This window comes from Symphalangus syndactylus, chromosome 22, assembly GCF_028878055.3.
Source record: "Symphalangus syndactylus isolate Jambi chromosome 22, NHGRI_mSymSyn1-v2.1_pri, whole genome shotgun sequence".
Taxonomy (NCBI): Eukaryota; Metazoa; Chordata; class Mammalia; order Primates; family Hylobatidae; genus Symphalangus; species Symphalangus syndactylus.
Genome location: NC_072444.2, coordinates 51,273,366 through 51,297,539, shown reverse-complemented (window position 1 = coordinate 51,297,539; position 24,174 = coordinate 51,273,366). Strand labels below are relative to the sequence as shown.

Genomic DNA, 24,174 nt, shown 5'->3' with positions numbered 1-24,174 from the left:
ATGTTGGAGAACTTGGGCTGTATATGAAGAGAGGAGTCATTGGGACAGATCAGTGGCTTGGTGACAAGGAGACAGGGTGGCATTGGAGGCATACAAGAGACAATGAGGTGGGGTCTGCAACAAAGGGAGGGATGTGCAAAAGGAGTTGGTCAAGAGAAATGGGGACATATCTAGCCCTGTGGCTGGTCTGCTGTAGGATGGCAGCCAGTTCCAGCTGGAGGTGGAGTTTTCCTGGGTAAAAATGGAAGCAGCCAGCAATTGCTATTTATAAAAATAACTACAAAGGCTTGACAACCCAGAGAGAATGCTGAAAAAGTAAATTGAGGGCTGTTGGGAAAATGCTCAGTGTTTCTCATCTTCAAAGTATTTCCGAGACATGAGCTCATGAATCCTTTCTCCATGGCCCTGAGAAAAATATAGAAAAAGAAGGTGGGACAAAGCATGGGTGCCTTCCCCAAAGCAGCAGAATCTAGCTGCTGGAGATGTTATCATGGGATGCCCCTCAAATGACCACTCCTTCGATCTGCCCCAACTCTATTCCTCAGACCCAGCCTGGTTAGGGGCTTGGCTATGAAACAGCAAAGGGTGAGGCAGGCGGAGTTGGCAGGCCATGACAGCAGCTGTGCTGGGGGGTCACTGCAAGCCCCAGGGGGCTGCTTAGATCCTAGTGATGAAGGCAAGAAAATGGCCAGGGGGCAGCCTGGGCTACTGGTCAAGGGTCACACTGACCCCACAGACCTGGCTGAGGCGCATGGGACTTAATCGTGAAATTGGTACAAGCAACAGCTGCAATGCAAGCTTGGGCAAGGAAGAGGGTTTGAACCCAGACAAGGCAATAGGGAGGGAATAAAGGGCAGAGAGCAGACAGGAAGTGTATGCCACCTTGTCACCTGGAATAAGAACTACCTGCTACAAGTGCTAAGAGCCAGGCACTTGAGCTCCCATTGTCATGACCCCCGAAAGCCCAAAGCATGGAGGCTCTTATCACTCTTTCACAGAGAAAGAAACTGGGAAGGCCAGGTGTGGTGGCTCACACCTGTAATCCCAACACTTTGGGAGGCCAAGGCAGGAGGATCACTTGAGACCAGGTGTTCGAGACCAGACTGGGCAACAAAGTGAGACCCTACATCTATAAAAAATGAAAAATAAAAATTAGACAGGCATGGTGGCTTGCACATGTAGTCTTAGCTCCTCTGGAGGGTGAGGTGGGAGAGTTGCTTGCCCAAGAGGTCAAGGCTGCAATAAGCTATGTTCTCACCACTGCACTCCAGCCTGGGCAGCAGAGCAAGACCCTGTCTCAAAGACAGAAAAAGAGAGAGAGAGACAGAGAGACAGACGGAAGATTTGTTTTAGGGAGAGTATCTCGCACAACAGCAGCAACGGGATTTGCATTCGTCTCCTCACCCCCAGCATGCCCCCACTCATTCTTCAAGTTTCGACTCAAGATCCCCTCCTCTGGAAGCCTTCCCAGGCTGCCCTCAGAGGGAAAGAGCAGTTTGCTTTTCTGTGCCCAGCAGCCCAGAGCTGGCCCTGTGAGAGCACCACGGTGCTGAGCTGTAAGGGCTCATTGCTTCTCTCCCCCTGGACAGCGCCCTGAGAAGCACCAGCGGAACCTCGGCTTCCCTTGCTGTTGCCCCAGTCCTGGCAGGAACCAGCTTCCTCTGCTTTCTTGTCGTTTCAGCTCCCCAGGACCTGGTGCACCCCATGTCTCCTGCAGGGTGACCGCTAGCTGGCAAAGCCTGTCCCTGCGTTGTAAGTCAGATTCCCCAGAGGGTGAAGCAGACGGGCCAGCAGCTTGGGTCAGGTAGGCAACCCCGCGGCAGAGGGGAGGGTGGCCCAACCCACAAGTGCAGTGACCCATGAGCCCAGAACAGAGACACACTTTACCCACACCCAGGCATGTGACAGAATGGACTGGGCATCTAAGTCCACTGGGGAAACAGCAGGAAACAGAACAGATGGTTCAGCTTGCATTCCGGTGGGGAGTTGGACAACACACGAGCAGATCCATAAAGTGATATCCGAGAGTGATCTGCACCGCCAAGAAAGGAAGACAGGTCCTGCGACGGGGCTGACTGTGGAGCCTCCTTAGCCAGGCTGGACAGGGGTGCCTCTCCCAGGAGCCCGCACTGGAGACTAGCGTGTCCCGCCAGACTTCCACGCGGCCTGCGAGTGCTCAGCAATGGTGACAACAGGGTCTCTACTCCATGAAAAACCATCCCCAGACCCGAAAGCACTGCTTTCATTTCATGGTTCTGCACATTTTCTCCAGCCTCTGCGGTGAAAGATTATTTCATTGCCTTCAACAGAAGGCGTATTTGTGTGTGTACATATGCTTGAGAGAAATTTACTCAAAAGATGTGGGTACGAGACCAGCTGGCTGCACTTGCCACGCCAGGATCCTCTCTCAGCAATATGCCCAAGAGCTCGTGTTTGCAATGCTCGAGTCCCAGCCAGGGGATAAATGGACGTAAGGGACCCACAGGGGAACAATTTATGTTGACTCGGAGCTCCGAATGCTCCTTCAAAGGAAGGGAGAACCTTAGAGGGAGGAAGGGACTGAAGACTTTCCAGGAAAATTCAAGAGTCTCAGGCAATTAGTCAGATCCAGAGTATAGATTCCATATTCAGAAGTAGAAGAGGGAAATGCAATTATTTGCAGGTCTCTCTCTTCTAGTCTCCTTCTGAAAAGCCCTTTTCTAAGACCTCAATTCCTATATCTGCTCAATGGGTATGATTCCTATCACTTTCTCATAAGTACATTTTCCTTCAAAGTTTAAAAATTTTGTAGATCTTCAAGTGCGTAAGGCATAGTAGTGCTAAACAGAGGTGGAAGTAGTGAAGGAGTTTTGAATGTAAAAACATAAATCGAGAGGTGATGAACATGTTTACTTCTTCCTTCACTTCTCTCCCCCCACCCCTTTTCTCTTCTTTTTTCCATCAGTTTCTCTTTATGGTTAATACAAAAGGGACAGGCTTTTGCCAAGATCCGATTCTTCATGGGACACCATGGCCTCAGGGTGGGGCAGAGGCAAAAGACATCTCCCCTTGCTGGCCATTCTAGCATTCAGGACCTGCTACATATTTTGGGGAGCCCAGTACAAAATGAAAATGCAGGGTCCCTTGCGTAAACTAATTAAGTGGGAGGATCGCTTGAACTCGGGAGGCGGAGGTTACAGTGAGCCAAGATTGCACCACTGCCCTCCAGCCTGGGCAACAGAGTACGACTCCATCTGGGAAAAAAAAAAAAAAAAAAAAGAAAAAGAAAAGAAAAGGAAAGACAGTCTGAGACAGTGACAGGGCTCTTGTGAGTGTGCGGCCCCGTATGCCTGCACTGGGTGCACACCCAGGAAGCTGGCCCTGCCCATAGTTATGAGTGTAGATGTGGGTTACCCAGGAGCTTTCTGTGGGCCCCTGGGTGGTGGATACACCTTTTGTCTGATTACTAGGCCACAGCTTCCTGGAACCTCTCTCAGTTCCCCCATGGCTGACTTTGCCATTGACTTGAGTTTTTTTTTTTTTTTTTTTTTTTTTTTTGGAGACAGAGTCTCTCTCTGTCACCCAGGCTGGAGTGCAGTGGCGCGATCTTGGCTCACTGCAACCTCCACCTCCCGGGTTCAAGCAATTCTCCTGTCTCAGCCTCCCGAGTAGCTGGGATTACAGGTATGCACCACCATACCCAGCTAATTTTTTTTTTTTTTTTTTTTTTGTATTTTTGGTAGAGATGGAGTTTTGCCATGTTGCCCAGCCTGGTCTCGAACTCCTGACCTAAGGTGATCCACCTGTCTCGGCCTCCCAAAGTGCTAGGATTACAGGCATGAGCCACCACACCTGGCCAACTTGAGTCTTTAAAAGGAGGATGTGCCTGATACGTATTAGCTGATACCTCTTCCCCTGCTCCTGCTTCCCGGTCCCTTCTCCGAGCTAGTTCGTTCCGCTGTCCCTAGGGGGTCTTCAGCACCAAGGGAGGGGGGCACAAATAGGGGTCTGAGTAAGCTGAAATTGCAGGCAGGAATCAGAAGCAGAATTTTTATCTTAAATCAGAACAAAAGGAATAAAGCAGACAGTTCCTAAAATGCCTGTGTTTCTAGAGTTTAGAATCTCAGTTTATGTTCCTTTTCCTTACCAAGCTGTGTCAGGCTGAAATCACCATTACGCTGATGTATATTTTAAGTCATTTCCCCCACTAAGGGGCACCACACACCCCACCTCCATGAACATCCCATCCTCACTGCCCAGGGCTGACCTCTTTAAACGGGGACTGGGGGTTTGTTTTCCATCTAATGTCTCCAGCTGAGGTGGGCGAGTGCTTGGTTTCAGGCAATAGAGCAGATGAAGGGAGGCCTTTGGCATTCACTCTTTCTCAATAGAGGTAAGATTTTCTTACCATTTTCCCAATGCCTCTGGATAATTATTTGCTGCTTTCAAAGGAATGAGGCTCATATTTCAGAGGAAATCTCCATCTCACTCTTACTTCACGTGGCTGTCCTTACCACGTGACTAAGTCTGCATCCAGTGTGTTTTGAGCCCCCAGGTGCTGCCTGAGGCCCTGTTTTATGAAAAACAAATTGTTGAAAGGAGAGAACGTGAAGAACAGTTGAAGAGAGGAAGAGCGGCAGAAACAGCTGCCACTGAGTAGGGATTGGTGAGTAGCTACTTTGTAAACCCTGTAACAGGCTTTCGAGTCAGCACTGTTCCTGCTCTACCCAAACCCAATCTCCCCACCTTCATTGCTGGGAAAGCCCCGATATTTCCTATGAAAGCAGTTTTTTAAAATTGAAGTATAGTATTTTGTTTCTCGAACTTTAACGTGTGAGTGTATTGCCTGGCAATGTTGTTAAAGTGCAGCTTCTGATTCAGTAGGTGCTGGAACCTCGATTCTGCGTTTCTAACAAGCTCCTGGGTGATGTTAATGCTGCTGGGCCGTGGACCACACTTTGAGCCTCAAATATACATACAGACAAGTTCACGAATCATGCCTACAGCTTAATGGTCAACACACCCAAGTACCCATGACTCACATTAAGAAACAGAGAACATTCCTTGTATCCCAGAAGCTGCCCTCCTGACCCTTTCCAATCACTACCCTCATCCACCTCCCCAAAGGTGACAACACTCCTGAGCTCTATACCATAGACTAGTGTGGCTTGTTTTTGCACTTAATCTTAGCCAAAAGGCTGAATAGTGAGATGTGTGGCTTCTTTCTAAACTTTACATAGTATGTGTTCTTTAGGGTAAAGTCTTGAACTTGATCAGGTGTCCAACCTCCACAAGGCCAGGTGCTCCAGGAAAGCAACATCCTCCCCAGGCTCAGAGTATGATTGTTGTAAGCCAAGTGTGGGTGCTCCCCCAGCCTTGTCAGTGACTGGTTTAGACATGGCATGTGGTGCAATTCTGGCCAGTGAGGAAAGTCTGCTGGGAGCTTTTGGGAAAGTTTTCCTTGTTGATGAAAAAGATGCACAGAACAAAACACTCTTTGGTTTTTGTTTGATGTTGTTGTTCCCAGAATTGTGGCAGTCAGCTTACAACCATGAAGGGAAACAGCTGAGGTAGGTCTCCAGTCAACATCTGAGGATGGGAAGGTAAAATGGAGTGGGAATGGTGCCAGGTCAGGGAGGCACTCACCTAGGGCACAAAGTTTAGGAGGCACTCACCTAAGGCACAAAGTTTAAGGGGTGCCCCAAATTTCAATCTCAGTAATCAAGATTTTCTATATATATATTAGAGATAGTGTCTCACTCTGCCACCCAGGCTGGTGTACAGTGGTGTAATCACAGCTCACTGCAGATTTGAACTCCAGGGCTCCAGAAATCTTCCCACCTCGGCCTCCTGAGTAGCTGGGACTACAGGCGTGCACTGCCACACCTGGCTAATTTTTATCTTCTTTGTAAAGATGGGGGTCTCCCTATGATGCCCAGGCCAGTCTCAAACTCCTGACCTCAAGCAATCCTCCCACCACAGCCTCCCAAAGTGCTAGGATTATAGGTATGAACCACCATGCCCAGCCTAGAATTAACAGTTTTAAAAATAAAAATAATGCAAATATCCAAAATTTTGAAAAAATATCAAAATTTCAAATAAACACAGGGTTACTAACAGTGCCATGCTGAGTGATATTGAAGCCCAGTGCAAAAAAAAAAGATCAGTAATGCTGATTGTCTTTACTTAAAATTTTGACATTTTATTCCCAACTTTTCTTTTTTTTTTCTTGAGACGATGTTTCCCTCTTGTTGCCCAGGCTGGAGTGCAGTGGTGCGATCTCGGCTCACCGCAACCTCTGCCTTCCAGGTTCAAGCCATTCTCCTGCATCAGCCTCCCTAGTAGCTGGGATGACAGACATGTGCCACCACGCCCTGCTAATTTTGTATTTTTAGTAGAGATGGGGTTTCTCCGTGTTGGTCAGGCTGGTCTCGAACTCCTGACCTCAGGTGATCTGCCCACCTTGGCCTCCCAAAGTGCTGGGATTACAGGCATGAGCCACTATGCCCAGCCTATTCCCAGCCAACTTTTGGCATTAATTTTCATTTTTAAAACATTGTCATAAATATAATTTATCTTGCTGATTGAATTTTTTTTTTTTTTTTTTATTATACTTTAGGGTTTTAGGGTACATGTGCACAATGTGCAGGTTTGTTACGTATGTATCCATGTGCCATGTTGATTTCCTGCACCCATTAACTCGTCATTTAGCATTAGGTGTATCTCCTAATGCTGTCCCTCCCCCCTCCCCCCACCCCACAACAGTCCCCGGAGCGTGATGTTCCCCTTCCTGTGTCCATGAGTTCTCATTGTTCAATTCCCACCTATGAGTGAGAACATGCGGTGTTTGGTTTTTTGTCCTTGCGATAGTTTACTGAGAATGATGTTTTCCAGTTTCATCCATGTCCCTACAAAGGACACGAACTCATCATTTTTTATGGCTGCATAGTATTCCATGGTGTATATGTGCCACATTTTCTTAATCCAGTCTATCGTTGTTGGACATTTGGGTTGGTTCCAACTCTTTGCTATTGTGAATAGTGCCGCAATAAACATACGTGTGCATGTGTCTTTATAGCAGCATGATTTATAGTCCTTTGGGTATATACCCAGTAATGGGATGGCTGGGTCAAATGGTATTTCTAGTTCTAGATCCCTGAGGAATCGCCACACTGACTTCCACAATGGTTGAACTAGTTTACAGTCCCACCAACAGTGTAAAAGTGTTCCTATTTCTCCACATCCTCTCCAGCACCTGTTGTTTCCTGATTTTTTAATGATGGCCATTCTAACTGGTGTGAGATGGTATCTCACTGTGGTTTTGATTTGCATTTCTCTGATGGCCAGTGATAAGGAGCATTTCTTCATGTGTTTTTTGGCTGCATAAATGTCTTCTTTTGAGAAGTGTCTGTTCATGTCCTCTGCCCACTTTTTGATGGGGTTGTTTGTTTTTTTCTTGTAAATTTGTTTGAGTTCATTGTAGATTCTGGATATTAGCCCTTTGTCAGATGAGTAGGTTGCAAAAATTTTCTCCCATTGTGTAGGTTGCCTGTTCACTCTGATGATAGTTTCTTTTGCTGTGCAGAAGCTCTTTAGTTTAATGAGATCCCATTTGTCGATTTTGGCTTTTGTTGCCATTGCTTTTGGTGTTTTAGACATGAAGTCCTTGCCCACGCCTATGTCCTGAATGGTATTACCTAGGTTTTCTTGTAGGATTTTAATGGTTTTAGGTCTAACATATAAGTCTTTAATCCATCTTGAATTAATTTTTGTATAAGGTGTAAGGAAGGGATCCAGTTGCAGCTTTCTACATATGGCTAGCCAGTTTTCCCAGCACCATTTATTAAATAGGGAATCCTTTCCCCATTTCTTGTTTTTGTCAGGTTTGTCAAAGATCAGATAGTTGTAGCTATGCGGCATCATTTCTGAGGGCTCTGTTCTGTTCCATTGATCTATGTCTCTGTTGTGGTACCAGTACCATGCTGTTTTGGTTACTGTAGCCTTGTAGTATAGTTTAAAGTCAGGTAGCGTGATGCCTCCAGCTTTGTTCTTTTGGCTTAGGATTGACTTGGCGATGCGGGCTCTTTTTTGGTTCCATATGAACTTTAAAGTAGTTCTTTCCAATTCTGTGAAGAAAGTCATTGGTAGCTTGATGGGGATAGCATTGAATCTATAAATTACCTTGGGCAGTATGGCCATTTTCACGATATTGATTCTTCTAACCCATGAGCATGGAATGTTCTTCCATTTGTTTGTATCCTCTTTTATTTCATTGAGCAGTGGTTTGTAGTTCTCCTTGAAGAGGTCCTTCACATCCCTTGTAAGTTGGATTCCTAGGTATTTTATTCTCTTTGAAGCAATTGTGAATGGGAGTTCACTCATGATTTGGCTCTCTGTTTGTCTATTATTGGTGTACAAGAATGCTTGTGATTTTTGTACATTAATTTTGTATCCTGAGACTTTGCTGAAGTTGCTAATCAGCTTAAGGAGATTTTGGGCTGAGACAATGGGGTTTTCTAGATATACAATCATGTCATCTGCAAACAGGGACAATTTGACTTCCTCTTTTCCTAATTGAATACCCTTTATTTCCTTCTCCTGCCTGATTGCTCTGGCCAGAACTTCCAGCACTATGTTGAATAGGAGCGGTGAGAGAGGGCATCCCTGTCTTGTGCCAGTTTTCAGAGGGAATGCTTCCAGTTTTTGCCCATTCAGTATGATATTGGCTGTGGGTTTGTTGTAGATAGCTCTTATTATTTTGAGATACGTCCCATCAATACCTAATTTATTGAGAGTTTTTAGCATGAAGCATTGTTGAATTTTGTCAAAGGCCTTTTCTGCATCTATTGAGATAATCATGTGGTTTTTGTCTTTGGTTCTGTTTATATGCTGGATTACATTTATTGATTTGCGTATGTTGAACCAGCCTTGCATCCCAGGGATGAAGCCCACTTGATCATGGTGGATAAGCTTTTTGATGTGCTGCTGGATTCGGTTTGCCAGTATTTTATTGAGGATTTTTGCATCAATGTTCATCAAGGATATTGGTCTGAAATTCTCTTTTTTGGTTATGTCTCTGCCAGGTTTTGGTATCAGGACGATGCTGGCTTCGTAAAATGTGTTAGGGAGGATTCCCTCTTTTTCTATCGATTGGAATAGTTTCAGAAGGAATGGTACCAGTTCCTCCTTGTACCTCTGGTAGAATTCAGCTGTGAATCCATCAGGTCCTGGACTCTTTTTGGTTGGTAAGCTATTGATTATTGCCACAATTTCAGAACCTGTTATTGGTCTATTCAGAGATTCAACTTCTTCCTGGTTTAGTCTTGGGAGGGTGTATTTGTCGAGGAATTTATCCATTTCTTCTAGATTTTCTAGTTTATTTGCATAGAGGTGTTTGTAGTATTCTCTGATGGTAGATTGTATTTCTGTGGGATCGGTGGTGATATCCCCTTTTTCGTTTTTTATTGCATCTATTTGATTCTTCTCTCTTTTCTTCTTTATTAGTCTTGCTAGCGGTCCATCAATTTTGTTGATCTTTTCAAAAAACCAGCTCCTGGATTCATTAATTTTTTGAAGGGTTTTTTGTGTCTCTATTTCCTTCAGTTCTGCTCTGATTTTAGTTATTTCTAGCCTTCTGCTAGCTTTTGAATGTGTTTGCTCTTGCTTTTCTAGTTCTTTTAATTGCGATGTTAGGATGTCAATTTTGGATCTTTCCTGCTTTCTCTTGTGGGCATTTAGTGCTATAAATTTCCCTCTACACACTGCTTTGAACGTGTCCCAGAGATTCTGGTATGTTGTGTCTTTGTTCTCGTTGGTTTCAAAGAACATCTTTATTTCTGCCTTCATTTCATTATGTACCCAATAGTCATTCAGGAGCAGGTTGTTCAGTTTCCATGTAGTTGAGCGGTTTTGAGTGAGTTTCTTAATCCTGAGTTCTAGTTTGATTGCACCGTGGTCTGAGAGACAGTTTGTTATAATCTCTGTTCTTTTACATTTGCTGAGAAGAGCTTTACTTCCAACTATGTGGTCAATTTTGGAATAGGTGTGGTGTGGTGCTGAAAAAAATGTATATTCTGTTGATTTGGGGTGGAGAGTTCTGTAGATGTCTATTAGGTCCACTTTATGTAGAGCTGAGTTCAATTCCTGGATATCCTTGTTAACTTTCTGTCTCGTTGATCTGTCTAATGCTGACAGTGGGGTGTTAAAATCTCCCATTATTATTGTGTGGGAGTTTAAGTCCCTTTGTAGGTCACTGAGGACTTGCTTTATGAATCTGGGTGCTCCTGTGTTGGGTGCATATATATTTAGGATAGTTAGCTCTTCTTGTTGAATTGATCCCTTTACCATTATGTAATGGCCTTCCTTGTCTCTTTTGATCTTTGTTGGTTTAAAGTCTATTTTATCAGAGACTAGGATTGCAACCCCTGCCTTTTTTTGTTTTCCATTTGCTTGATAGATCTTCCTCCATCCCTTTATTTTGAGTCTATGTGTGTCTCTGCATGTGAGATGGGTTTCCTGAATACAGCACACTGATGGGTCCTGACTCCTTATCCAGTTTGCCAGTCTGTGTCTTTTGATTGGAGCATTTAGCCCATTTACATTTAACGTGAATATTGTTATGTGTGAATCTGATCCTGTCATTATGATGTTAGTTGGTTATTTTGCTCGTTAGTTGCTATAGTTTCTTCCTAGACTCGATGGTCTTTACAATTTGGCATGTTTTTGCAGGGGCTGGTACCGGTTGTTCCTTTCCATGTTTAGTGCTTCCTTCAGGAGCTCTTTTAGGGCAGGCCTGGTGGTGACAAAATCACTCAGCGTTTGCTTGTCTGTAAAGTATTTTATTTCTCCTTCACTTATGAAGCTTAGTTTGGCGGGATAGGAAATTCTGGGTTGAAAATTCTTTTCTTTAAGAATGTTGAATATCGGCCCCCACTCTCTTCTGGCTTGTAGAGTTTCTGCTGAGAGATCAGCTGTTAGTCTGATGGGCTTCCCTTTGTGGGTAACCCGACCTTTCTCTCTGGCTGCCCTTAACATTTTTTCCTTCATTTCAACTTTGGTGAATCTGACAATTATGTGTCTTGGAGTTGCCCTTCTCGAGGAGTATCTTTGTGGCGTTCTCTGTATTTCCTGAATCTGAATGCTGGCCTGCCTTGCTAGATTGGGGAAGTTCTCCTGGATAATATCTTGCAGAGTGTTTTCCAACTTGGTTCCATTCTCCCCATCATTTTCAGGTACACCAATCAGACGTAGGTTTGGTCTTTTCACATAGTCCCAAATTTCTTGGAGGCTTTGTTCATTTCTTTTTATTCTTTTTTCTCTAAACTTCCCTTCTCTCTTCATTTCATTCATTTCATCTTCTATCAGTGATACCCTTTCTTCCAGTTGATCGCATCTGCTACTGAGGCTTCTGCATTCTTCGCGTAGTTCTCGAAACTTGGCTTTCAGCTCCATCATCTCCTTTAAGCCCTTCTCTCCATTGGTTATTCTAGTTATCCATTCTTCTAATTTTTTTTCAAAGTTTTTAACTTCTTTGCTATTGTTTTGAATTTCCTCTCGTAGCTCAGAGTAGTTTGATCGTCTGAAGCCTTCTTTTCTCAACTCATCAAAGTCATCCTCCATCTAGCTTTGTTCCGTTGCTGGTGAGGAACTGCGTTCCTTTGGAGGAGGAGAGGTGCTCTGTTTTTTAGAGTTTCCAGTTTTTTTGGTCTGTTTTTTCCCCATCTTTGTGGTTTTGTCTACTTTTTGTCTTTGATGATGGTGATGTACAGATGGGTTTTTGGTGTGGATGTCCTTTCCATTTGTTAATTTTCCTTCTACCAGACAAGACCCTCAGCTGCAGGTCTGTTGGAGTTTACTAGAGGTCCACTTCAGACCCTGTTTGGCTGGGTGTCAGCACCGGTGGCTGCAGAACAGCGGATTTTCGTGAGACCACAAATTCAGCTGTCTGATAGTTCCTCTGAAAGTTTTGTCTCAGAGGAGTACCCGGTTGAATGAGGTGTCAGTCTGTCCCTACTGGGGGGGTGCCTCCCAGTTAGGCTGCTCAGGGGTGAGGGACCCACTTTAGGAGGCAGTCTGTCCGTTCTCAGATCTCCAGCTGCGTGCTGGGAGAACCACTACTCTCTTCAAAGCTGTCAGTCAGACAGGGACATTTAAGGCTGTGGAGGTTCTCGCTGAGTTTTTGGCTGTCTGTGCCCTGCCCCCAGAGGTGGAGCCTACAGAGGCAGGCAGGCCTCCTTGAGCTGTGGTGGGCTCCACCCAGTTCGAGCTTCCTGGCTGCTTTGTTTACCTAAGCAAGCCTGGGCAATGGCGGGCGCCCCTCCCCCAGCCTCGTTGCCGCCTTGCAGCGTGATCTCAGACTGCTGTGCTAGCAATCTTGCTGATTGAATTTTTTTGGACTCCTGAAATTTTGTGGTAGCCTTGTCTGAGCCCTGAGTGAAAAAGTGAAAACTCTAGAACTGTTTTACCTCCAGATTTTCATTTTGTGGAATAATAGTTCTTATTGTTTAAGTTATTTTTTGTTGGGTTTTCTGTTTCTTGCAGTTCAAAGTATAATAGTCAATGTAAGATCAATTAGCTACAAGTGACAGAAACCCAATTCAAACTGGCTTAAATAATGAGGAAAGTACTAGCTCATATTTCAGAGAATGCAGAGTAGTGTGGGCTCTGGCTTTGTCTCTCTTCTGTTCTATCAGTATTTTCTCCATAACCTTCAGGTTTATCTGAAGGTCAGGGTTGTATAATAAAGAATTTGTCTGGTCCTGTCTCAGGTTCCTGGCCTAGAGCTTCTTAAAATCTTTAGAATTTCCCAAGGGATAGGAGTGTTTTTGTTATTCATGAGCTCCATGGATTACACCTGAGTTTATGCTGAGGTGGCTCAGGATTAAGACTGGTCACCAGAAAGACCAACCACGTAATTAGAGGGTTGGGGTTTTGAACCAGCCCGCCTCCAAGGAGGGAAGGAGAGCTGGAGATTGATTTCAACCATATGGCCAATATTCAGTCATGCCAATGGAATGGCACTCTAATAAAAACTCTGGATGTTGAAGCTCAGTGGAGCTCCTGGTTAATGAACATACTGATGCACTGGGAGAGTGATATGGCCCAATTCCATGGGAGAGGGCCCAGAAGCTCTGCATTCTAGAAGCTCTTAGGCCTTTCCCTATGCTCTTGATTGATATTCTTTATTATAAAACTATAATCATAATGTAGGCTTTCCTGAGTTCTGTGAGTCATTCTAGTAAATTATTGAACCTGAGAGGGATTGTGGGAACACCCAGATTTGTAGCCAGCTGGTCAGAAATGCTGGTGGTCTGAGACCTCACCTTGTGGTTGGCATTTGAAGTGAAACAGTCTTGTAGGGGACTGTGCCCTTTAACGTGTGGAGTCTCCACTAACTCTGGGTATTTGTATTTGCATCAGGGGATCATATTACAGTACACCAGTTGGTGTCAGAACAGTTGGTATCAGAAGAGTCAGCTTCCTCCAGAGTCACAGAAGGGCTGCCAGCAGCAACATACCTACTAGTCTATTTCCAGCAAGAGAGATAGAAGAGGCCTTCCCCAAAATATGGAATTGATGACCATTCCTTCAGTCTTATTGTGCCCGCTTATGTCATCCTAGACCTAAGACAATCACCAGGAGAATGTCACATAATGATTGGTTTAAGCCCAGATTCTTAAACCAAGCACAGGGGATTATTGTGATTGGCTAATCAATCTTCCCATCCTGCCCACAAGAATTAGAAATAGGGTCATTGACCCTTTGCCCATGTTAGTTGTTTTGAGGAGTGGTAAATAATTAAACAAAGCTGACGTTCTGTTAGAACGGGAACAGGGGGCCAGCTGTGGTGGCTCAAGCCTGTAATCCTGACACTTTGGGAGGCCACGTTGGAAGGATTGTTTCAGGCCAGGAGTTGAGACAAGCCTGGGCAACATAGCAAGACCCCATTTCTACAAAAAGTTAAAAAAAATAAGCTGGTATAGTGGCACACACCAGTAGTCCCAGTTATCTAGGAGGGGATAGGTGGACATATCACTTGAAAACAGGAGGTAAAGGCTGTAGTGAGCTATGATGGTGCCACAGTACTCCAGCCTGGGCAACAGAGCAAGATCTTGTTTCTAAAAAAAAAAAAAAGAAAAGGAAAAGAAGAAAAGAAAGGGAAGGGAAAATAAATAATGGAAGTTAGAAAGACCACCAACAGTCTAGCACCATATATAAAAGAGAATGGCCTTGATTTGAATCCTAAGTTCGATACTTACCAGCTGCGGGAAGAGACTCTGTTTTCTCTTCTGTAAAAAAGAGGTAACAGTGTCTACTTGACATAAGTGCTTATGAGAGTTAAATGAAAATGCATGGTGTCTGATATACAGCAGGTACATAATTAAATGCATAGTGTCTAACATACAGTAACTGCATAACTAAATGCATAGTATTTGACACATCGTAGGCACACAAATATAGTTCTTTCACCCAGACTCCTTTAGACACTGAGTTCCTGGGGGGTGAGTGTAGCGCTTGCCTGACATGGTGCTTGGCACATGGTGGGCCTTTAATAGATACTTATTAAAGGAATAAGGCAAGAGAACATTCCTCTGAATAACTGGAACGTTTTTCTTCTCCCTAATACTAAGGATTATGCAACTGTGTGGCCCATTCTTCCTTTGACACTAGGAACATTTTAGCTAATTGAATTTGAATTTCAGCTATAACAACTACTTGGCCTTCCTAGACTACACATCTATGCTCCTCTGTATCTAATCTTGACTCTCTACTCCTAGTTTTCTCAGGCCTAATTCTCTACTTCTTTGTTTTTGTTTTCCCAGCATCATTTTGTTGTAAGTATCCCTGCTATAAGCCATCTTTGTGGAAAGAGATGGCGCAAAAACAGACGAGTAGACAAACCAAATGCTTTATAAAAAAGCCATCGAAGACACATTAAGGAAGCCACTTTCCACCATTTATTAAATAAATTCTTTCCCAGGCCAGTCTGAGTCGAACCCAGACTTTACATCAGGCTTTGTTCCAAGTGGGTGGGGGTGCCAAAGGGAATACTGCGGCCTGAAAGACGTCCAAGGAAAAAGGCTTCTTTTAGAGGCAAGCCCACATTACACAGTTGGCAATGCTAAGCTGAACGTCCTCCCAGCTTCCAGGGGGAAATGAAAGACATTCCCCCCATAGCTTTGCTTTCAAGCTCTTACAGCTGGCAGGGCAGGAGAGCCAAGTTCCGCCTTTTCAATGCAGGTTGTCACTTGGGTGCCAGGATCTGCTGATCGATTAGCCAAACATCCAACGTGAGAAAAAGGCCCAGCACACATCTTTTTGCTTAACCGTCATTAAATGCTCCATTTAACCCCAAAGAACCTGACTTTCTCTTTTTTTCATCTGCCATAGCCCAAGAACACCATTACTAAAGAATTTTTCTTGAAAAATTACAAAGGGAAGCAAAAGAAACATGATTTCTGAGCAGACCTCTCCTTGGCAGTTCTGCACCTGAGGCTCTTTGTTCTTCATGGGATCTGAGGACTGGAAGGGAACTTGGGGATTCTCGAGAGTCACCTCCTTATTGTACAGATTGAGAAGCAGATGCCCTGAGAGGTACAGTGACTCACCCAAAGTCACACAGCTGGTTAAAGGCAAGGGGAGGGCTAGACCCACATCTCCTGACTTTTAATTCACTCACTAAACCACATGCTTCTCCAGTACCATACACTTAGCCACAAACTCTTTGAAGAGATTGAATAATTCAAACAGATGATGCCCTTGTAGAAGGACAAACTGTGGGGCAGCCTCACTTCTATGTAAACCAACAACCCAAATAGCATAATGAAAGAGCCCAGTTTATTTTTCTTGTCACTCAAATTAAAATCATTTACAGGCAGACATTCCCTAACTCACAAATAAGCTGTGTCCTAACAGTGTGTTTGGAATTTGCTATTTAGAACCCAGGATGTGTTTTCTTCCTGGGAAATCACATGATGGAGTGTGGTCAGAACCCCAGGCCAGGTCACAAAGGGCAACTTAACCAATAAGTAACCACCGTGGAGTCGAAGGAACCCTTGATCATATTGTTTCCATGAAAAAACACATTCCAGGTTTCAAGTAGGAATAGTGGAAACGCAGCTATCCCACCAAGGTCCTAGTGCGAAGATGTCCCTCCCAGGCGCCTGGTGGGGAGCTGGGAGGTTAGGCTAGGTAAGAGCTAGGAAGCTGTGCTAGGAACTGGACATGCACTTTGGGTGGAGACAGAAGAGGTTTCCAGTCCACTCCACTACTTAATAGCTGGGCAAGTTCCTTAATCTCTCTGATCCTCTGAAAAATGAGGATGGTAACAATACCTCACTGGTAAATTATAAGGACAAAAGAAGACAATGTCTATTAAGAACCTATTTCGGTGTCTCACATGTGTCAACAAGCTATCATTTATTATTGTGGTTGCTTGGGAGGAGAAGGACAGGCTCTGGTGGTTTGGAGAGCTGGGATGCTCCATTTGAGGAGGCAGCGTCTGGGGTGAGGAAAGGCTCTTGCCATAGCCTGATGGGCAGGGGGCAGTGAGGGGACCCTGGGTTCTTACCCCCCACCCCTGCCCCTTAGGCAGTAGAAGTGGCAGCAGCTGTGGTTCCACCCCTGGCTGGGAGGAGGTGGCAAGGCCCTGGTGGGGCCCACAGTGGCCACTCCAAGCAGCCTGGTTGTTGAGAGGGTCGCCCTTGGCAGTGCTGGCTCATAAGCAGCTTCAGCCTTCCCCTGCCCTCTGTCATCATTCCTCCCCATCCCTGGGGGACGTCCCTGGCAGCTCCCACAGTGCTTCTCGGCCCTTTCAAGTCTCATTTCAGTGACTTAAAATGTCCAAGCCAGTGTACCATCAAACTTTAAATTTTGTTAGGTTCAGTCTCCTCCCACAATCTGAGGCTTGCTCCAGGCTTAGAAGCGGCCTGAGGAGGAGTGGGGGTCTGTGTTGCTAGTCTCTTCTCTCTTCTGGCTCTACTTCCAGCCCCCATTCTCACTAGCTGGGTTTCAGATCATCTGAGGCCAGGCCCAGAGGGAGAAGGGAGGGAGTTGAGCACAGCAGTGTGATCTGGCATGGGTCCTCTGGGTGTCTGATGCATGGGTGTTGGTTCTGTCCCCAGGCCCATGGCTCCAGAGCCCCTCAAAGCCCCTCACACCTATCTTGAGGTAGGAAGGAAGTTCCAGAACCTTCCCCCAGAAATATGGTGCTCAGCTGACCCAGTTTGCCCAGGACTAAGGGGTTTCCCAGGATGCAAGACTTCCAGAGTCCCAGGCAAACCAGGAGGAAACAGTCACCTGACCCAAGGTTGGCGGGCACATCATGACACTCAGCTCTCTCCCAGATAACCCTTTTCTCATGACTCTTTGGCCCAAGTGACCCGTGGGCTAGAGCCGGCAGGCCAGGTTTACACCTTCCTGGCAGGTCCTGCACAAGCAGCCTACCTCATGCTAGTAGGCAGATTCTCAGAATCTTGTAAATGGTTGTCTCTGGGGCCTCTGCCTAAACTAAGACTCATCCTCGAATATGGACTAGAGGAATTTCCAGTGCCGTGGTGAATCCTGAGCTGAAAGGTTCACTGCATGCTTAGGAACATCTCAGCAGGGACTGAGATGCTGTACAGTATGGTGTAGGCTGTGGCCTGGGTTGAAATCTTAGTTCAGCCCCTCATTACCTTGGACTTTGTTACCTTTAGCACCCCTGCGTCTCATTTCCTCACATATGAAATTGATGGGTGATGGCCCCTACCTCAGAGTTATCTGTAGCACTATGAGAATTAACTCATGTCACACATTGCCTGGGACATGGTAACTCTGCAATAGATGTTAACTCCTAGCAACATTTTTATAGCAAGCCAAGATTGTGTAATAAAGACTTGAATATATTTAATAAGTTTCAAATCTACTGCAGGCATATTTTCTTAAGTTATTTTCTTCATTTTAAAGCACACTGAAGAGCCAGTGTTGGCAAAGGCACCAGAGAAAGGCCATGCACTCGTACGCTGCTGGTAGGAGCGTAAATTTATAGTCTCTCTGGAAGGTCATTTAGCGATAGGTTTCAAAAGCCCTAAAAATGCTTTTGACCCAGCAATTCCACTTCTAGGAATTTATCCTGAGGAAATAATTGGAAAACTGGCTAAAGATTAATGTGCAAGATGGTTCATTGCAGTGTACTTAAAACAGAAAAATATTTGAAGCTGTCTGAATGTCTTAGACGATCAGAAAAATTTTTGTTCATGCATATAGTGAAATACTATGCAACTATTAAAAATCATGTCACAATCTATATTTGTCGACATGGGAGGGTGTTTATGATATATATAGTATACTTATATAGAGAGTGTACATTTTAAAATCATGTATATTCCAGGATTTTTTCTGAGCATGTGATTTAGTATTAGTTTAGCTGAGATCAAAATGTATATACAACACTGTATTTTGCTTTTGTTTTGCTTAATGTTATGTAAGATTCATTTTGTACCATATATCAAACCTTCTATAAACTTCAATAGTAATAGTATCCATCAAGTTGATGTTCCCAAGTTAAATAACCAATCATTTATTGTTGGAGCAACTTATTCCAAAAATGTTTTAAGAGGTCGGGTGCGGTGGCTCACCCATAATCCTAGCACTTTGGGAGGCCAACGTGAGCATATCACTTGAGATCAGGAGTTCAAAACCAGCCTGGCCAACATGGTGAAACCCCATCTCTACTAAAAACACAAAAAAATTAGCCGGGCATGGTGGTGCCTGTAATCCCAGCTACTCGGGGGGCTGAGGCAAGAGAATTGCTTGAACCTTGGAGGTGGAGGTTGCATGAGCTGAGATCGCACCACTGCACTCCAGCCTGGGCGACAGAGCAAGACTCTGTCTCAAAAAAAAAACAAAACACTGAAAATGTTTTAAGGAATATATTGTTAACACCATCTTTGTGCCTAATACCTTTTTCATTTTCAGGAACATTTTCTTAAAATTAATATACGTAAATTAAATTACTCAAACTATAGGAATGTGCATGTATTTGAGGGGGACATAAATATTTTTAGGGCTTGCAATACATATTGACAAACTGCTTTCCAACAAGTTATACCAATTTATCCCAAGAATTGATTTGGAAATTGGATGCTTGTCCACTTTTCTCTGCAAAGAAAGAAGATTCCACTATTCATATGATGTCTTCCACAGATTTATTGTGCCAACTGAACGGATCACCCTTAGAGTATCTGATCCTCCTGCCCTTATGAAGTCTCACACTTCCTGATGAAACTGTGCACCAAATTGCCACAGAAATGGAAAGAAAGGGGAAAAAAAGCAAAGAAAATGGACTCCAGGGTAATGAAACCCCTACACATACTCACCAATAGATCAGTCTATATGGCAAAAAAGTAATTTGATTATGCAATATGTAACTCAATACATTTCAGCAATTTTCAAATGCATTTGAACTGCTCTTGAGAGTGCCTTTATTTCAAAATCATTAACTATACAAAAATCAAGTGTTTGAGAAGAAAACATCCTAGTAGAAGTCTCAGACAAAAACTGAAAGATAAAACACTGGAAGAAGTTACAAAATGTCAAAAACTCTTTTGTTCTATCACAACAGAAGCTAAAAAGCCTGATAGACAAAAGCATGAAATTGAGAAGAATCATAATAGCTAAGAAAATATAAATAATGAAGATGAGAAGAGAGAATAATTATAAAAATCAGATCATGCCAAAATAGTACTTGATTAAGAGGAAGAGATAAATTTGGAGCATAACTGTTTGAATAACCCAATTTAATGAAGGGGAGTGAATCATATGAATATGTTGAAAAAAGGATTTGCAATCTTGGTGATTTGATCACAAAATACAGACATCGACAACAATAACATGAACCCTACTACTAGGATTAGTTACTACTAGGGTTAGTGGCCACTAACATGTAGCCACTACTACAAGGACATCCACCAAAAAGAACAGGAAAAAAATATAGCCCAAAAATGTAGAGAAAAAGCATACTATAGTGATATATCCAAGTTAACCAATACAAATATTGTTATGCTTCTAGATTTTGTGATGTATGCAGTATTTGTTAGCTTTTTAGGATGTGCAATTTGTTGTGATTTCTCCTAAATTAATATTCACATCGATGCCTAATTTTGTCTTCATAATTTGATATTCTTTTTCTTAGAATGAACCCCAGTTCCTATAAGCCTCAGGTTCCTAGAAACCTACATCTGCCCTGCTGTTAACACTGAGTGCCTGCAAATGTTCTTAGAGAAGAGTCTAAGTCTAGCTCAGCTGATCTCCATCATCATACCTGGCATGTTTTATAACAAGAAGCGTTACCACAGCTAAAGTACCCTTGGGAAGGATTATGCAATGCCAGAAAAATTCTCTTTTCATAAGTCCCATAGGTGAAAGAGGGGTCAATTCACTGAAGCTGTCAACATTCAACATTCAGACATGGCCAGGCACAGTGGCTCACACCTATAATCCCAACACTTTGGAAGGACAAGCTGGGAGGATCACTTGAGGCCAGGAGTTGGAGACCAGCCTGGGCAACATAACAAGACCCAATTTTCTTTTTTTTTTTTGAGACAGAGTCTCGCTCTGTCGCCCAGGCTGGAGTGCAGTGGCGCAATCTCGGCTCACTGCAAGCTCCGCCTCCTGGGTTCACGCCATTCTCCTGCCTCAGCCTCTCCGAGTAGCTGGGACTACAGGCGCCCGCCACCAGGCCCGGCTAATTATTTTTTGTATTTTTAGTAGAGACGGGGTTTCACCGTGGTCTCAATCTCCTGACCTCGTGATCCACCCACCTCGGCCTCCCAAAGTGCTGGGATTACAAGCGTGAGCCACTGCGCCCGGCCACAAGACCCAATTTTCTTCTTTTTTGTCTGTAAAAAGAAAAAAATAAAAATTAGCCAGGTGTGGTGGTATGCACCTGTAGTCCCAGCTACTTGGGAGCCTGAGGCAGGAGGGATCACATGACCCCAAGAGTTCGAGGCTGCAGTGGGCTATGATCACACCACTGCACTCCAGCCTGGGCACCTGAGACCCTGTCTCAAAAAAACAACACAGTCAGATATTTACTGAGCATCTACTATACATGCCATGAACTTGGGACACAAACAAATGCTAAGATGCTAGTGAGAAAGAGAGCTCTGCAAACAAGCCATCAGTTTGGGAGCCACTGCTACTCAGCTAAGCACACTCTTGAAGCAACTCTCCTTTCACCCACTGTCTTTTCCACCTGGCTCCAGGACCTGCTTCCTTCCCCATCTAAGACATGCCATCTTAGGCAGATACCATAGGTTTCTTTAAGTCACAAGAAGAGTAGTTGTATTTCTGTGTCTGATCCAAGTAATTATCAAAATGTTCAATTTCATTTAAAGTTGAAGCGTCTTGTCTCTGGCTCAGAAGGCTGAAGTGATGGAGGTGGTCATCTCCTCCTCCTGTCCCCTCCCTTCTTCCACCTCCCACTCCCTATCCTGATGAGGCATTGAGGTGGGGGACCAGGATGACAGAGCAGAAATTATCTTACTTGACTGCTTCAGTTGTGAGCTGCCATTGGGGTTTCTAGGGCTAATTTCTCTTTGGGTGCTTTTGTGGGTTTCTTGAAGAAGCCACTTGAATTTCTGCCCAACTTAGGGTTGACAGATAAAGATACAGAATGCCCAATTAAATTTGAAATTTAGATAGATAAAAATAAAAAATGAGGCCGGGCGCGGTGGCTCACACCTGTAATCCCAGCACTTTGGGAGGCCGAGGCGGGCGGATCAGGAGGTCAGGAGATCGAGACCATCCTGGCTAACACAGTGAAACCCCGTCTCTACTAAAAATACAAAAAAATTAGCCGGTCGTGGTGGTGGGCGCCTGTAGTCCCAGTTACTCGGGAGGCTGAGGCAGGAGAATGGCTTGAACCCGGGAGGCGGAGCTTGCAGTGAGCCGAGATAGCGCCACTGCACTCCAGCCCGGGCGACAGAGCGAGACTCCGTCTCGAAAAAAAAATAAATAAATAAATAAAAAATAAAAAATGATCTAGTGTATGTCCCAAATATTTCATGTAACATATACTAAAAACATACATGTTGTTTACCTGACATTCAAATTTAAACGAGTATCTTGTATTCTTATTTGTAAAATCTGGCAACCCTACCTCAACTACACTTTTCATTATGAGATTGGGATGTGTGTAGTTGTGGGGCAGGGTCGCAGCAGCCCTTGGGTCTCTGGTTTTCCAGTGGCCCACATCTCTGTTGGGTCCCTTTGCCCTTCCAGGCAGCCCACTTGGGTGGAGTCCTGTTCAAAAAGGCCCCCATCTGGTCCCTGGGAGCCACACACCTTCACCCCACTGCCCTCTGGGGCAGGGCACCATTGGCCACAGCAGCCCTGACTTCTCAGACCAGTCCTCACGTTTCCCCAAACACTGAAAGGTGTGGGGAGAGCTGCCTGTGCAGCCCTCGTCACTTCCTTGAGGTGAGGGGAAGCACTTGCTGCCCCACCCCATGGAAGGGCAACAGGGGTGGTGGGAACACACAGCCCTCAGCCCACCCTCCTCAAGGAAACCCTCCCTGATGCCTCGATCTGAGGCTGGAAGTGGGCGAAGGGCTGACAAAGGAAGTTTTCCACTCACCAAGCGTGTCCTGGGCAGGGTCTCAGCACTGTACGGATGTGTGGCTCCTTGCACTTACTATTTTGTTCTGCCTTTGAGGCCTCTGCTAAAATGTCTAGATAACAGGAAAAGTCCCTTTTACCGTCCAGTTATACTCCCTTGTTATGAATGAAGTCCAAATGGGGCACAAGGGAGCAGGAAGAAGAGTTTATTTGGCTGGGCCTAGGGGTAATCAGGAAGGGGTGCAGCAAAGAGGAGCCGCCCCTCACTCTGTGCTGCGCAGACAACATGCTTACGAATCTCCAGGGATCACGTTAAACAGCAGATTTGGCTTCAGTAGGTTTGGGGTGGGGCCTGAGATCCTGCATTTCCTACAGCTCTCAGGTGATGTCCTCAGATGCACTTTGAGCACAGAGGGGCTAGAGGGCTGCGTAGGAGGGGCTGCTAGGCCCTCGGGGGAGGTGAGAAGGAAGGGGCATTGCAGGCCAGGGAACAGCAAATGAAATGCAGAGGAAGACCTCAGGTCTGGTAACACTGCCTCTGCAGGTTCCAGTATGCCGTCAGAGGCTAAGAGGGGCCACCCACATTCGTGGGAGGGGAATGGGGGAGCTGGCAGTAGATGAAGTTCCAGGGGGGTCCTGACTGTGCCTGAAAAAGCTGGAACAGGAAAAGCAAGCTGAGTAGGTTCCACTGGTGTCAGCTCTTGTAAAAACACTTTACGAGCTAGCCTACATAGTTGTATTTCACAAAGCCATGTGAACATTAATTACTCAGGGCATCTGATGGCTCGACCACAGAGTGTGTGTGATGGACACATTCAAGTCCTGCTTTGCACAATGCCCAGCTGGCACTGGTTTGCTGCAGTTCACATGACTCTGTCTCCCGATGTGCACAGGTGGTATGAGTCACCTGGAAAATGTTTACTGCCTCAGTGTAATATCTGCAGAGGGTCAGCAAATCACATGGCCTAATCTGCCTGTGGGTGGCAAGCTAGCGGCCTCCTAAAGATGCCCACTTTCTAATGCCCAGAACTAGTGAATAGGTGACCTTACATGGCAAACAAAAGGGCCTTTGCAGATGTGACTCAGTTAAAGACTTTGAGATGGGGGGACTACTTGGGGTTGTTCAGGTGGGTCCAATCTAATCACACGAGTCCTTAAAAGTAGAGAACCAGCCAGGCGCGTGGCTCATGCCTGTAATCCCAGCACTTTGGAAGGCTGAGGCAGGTGGCTTGCTTGCTGGTCACGTAGACCAGCCTGGCCAACATGGTGAAACCCTATCTCTACTAAAATACAAAAATTAGCCGGGCATGGTGGCGGGTGCCTGTAGTCCCAGCTACTAGGGAGGCTGAGGCAGAAGAACTGCTTGAACCCAGGAGGCGGAGGTTGCAGTGAGCCCAGATCACGCCACTGCACTCCAGCCTGGGCGACAGAGCAAGACTCCGTCCCAAAACAAACAAACAACAAAAAGTAGAGAACCTTCCCCACTTGTGGTCCGAGAGAGAGAGAGGTGAAAACTGAGGAAAGGTAGAGAGGTGGCAGCATGAGGAGGAGCCCTGCTACTGGTTCTGGGATATCAGAGTTCATAGAAAAGGACAA

General features: G+C 45.0%; 1 long non-coding RNA gene across 1 annotated transcript in view; it reads right to left on the bottom strand.

Moving 5' to 3' along the window:
• Nucleotides 1–15,010: 15,010 nt before the first annotated feature.
• LOC129472584 (uncharacterized) overlaps nt 15,011–24,174 on the bottom strand; it is a 34,807-nt gene continuing 25,643 nt past the window's right edge. Inside the window, exons 2-3 of the long non-coding RNA XR_008653978.2 lie at nt 22,598–22,691; nt 15,011–15,241 (exon numbers count right to left, since the gene is read on the bottom strand). This is a non-coding gene — a long non-coding RNA (uncharacterized lncRNA). The remainder of the gene's footprint in view (nt 15,242–22,597; nt 22,692–24,174) is intronic.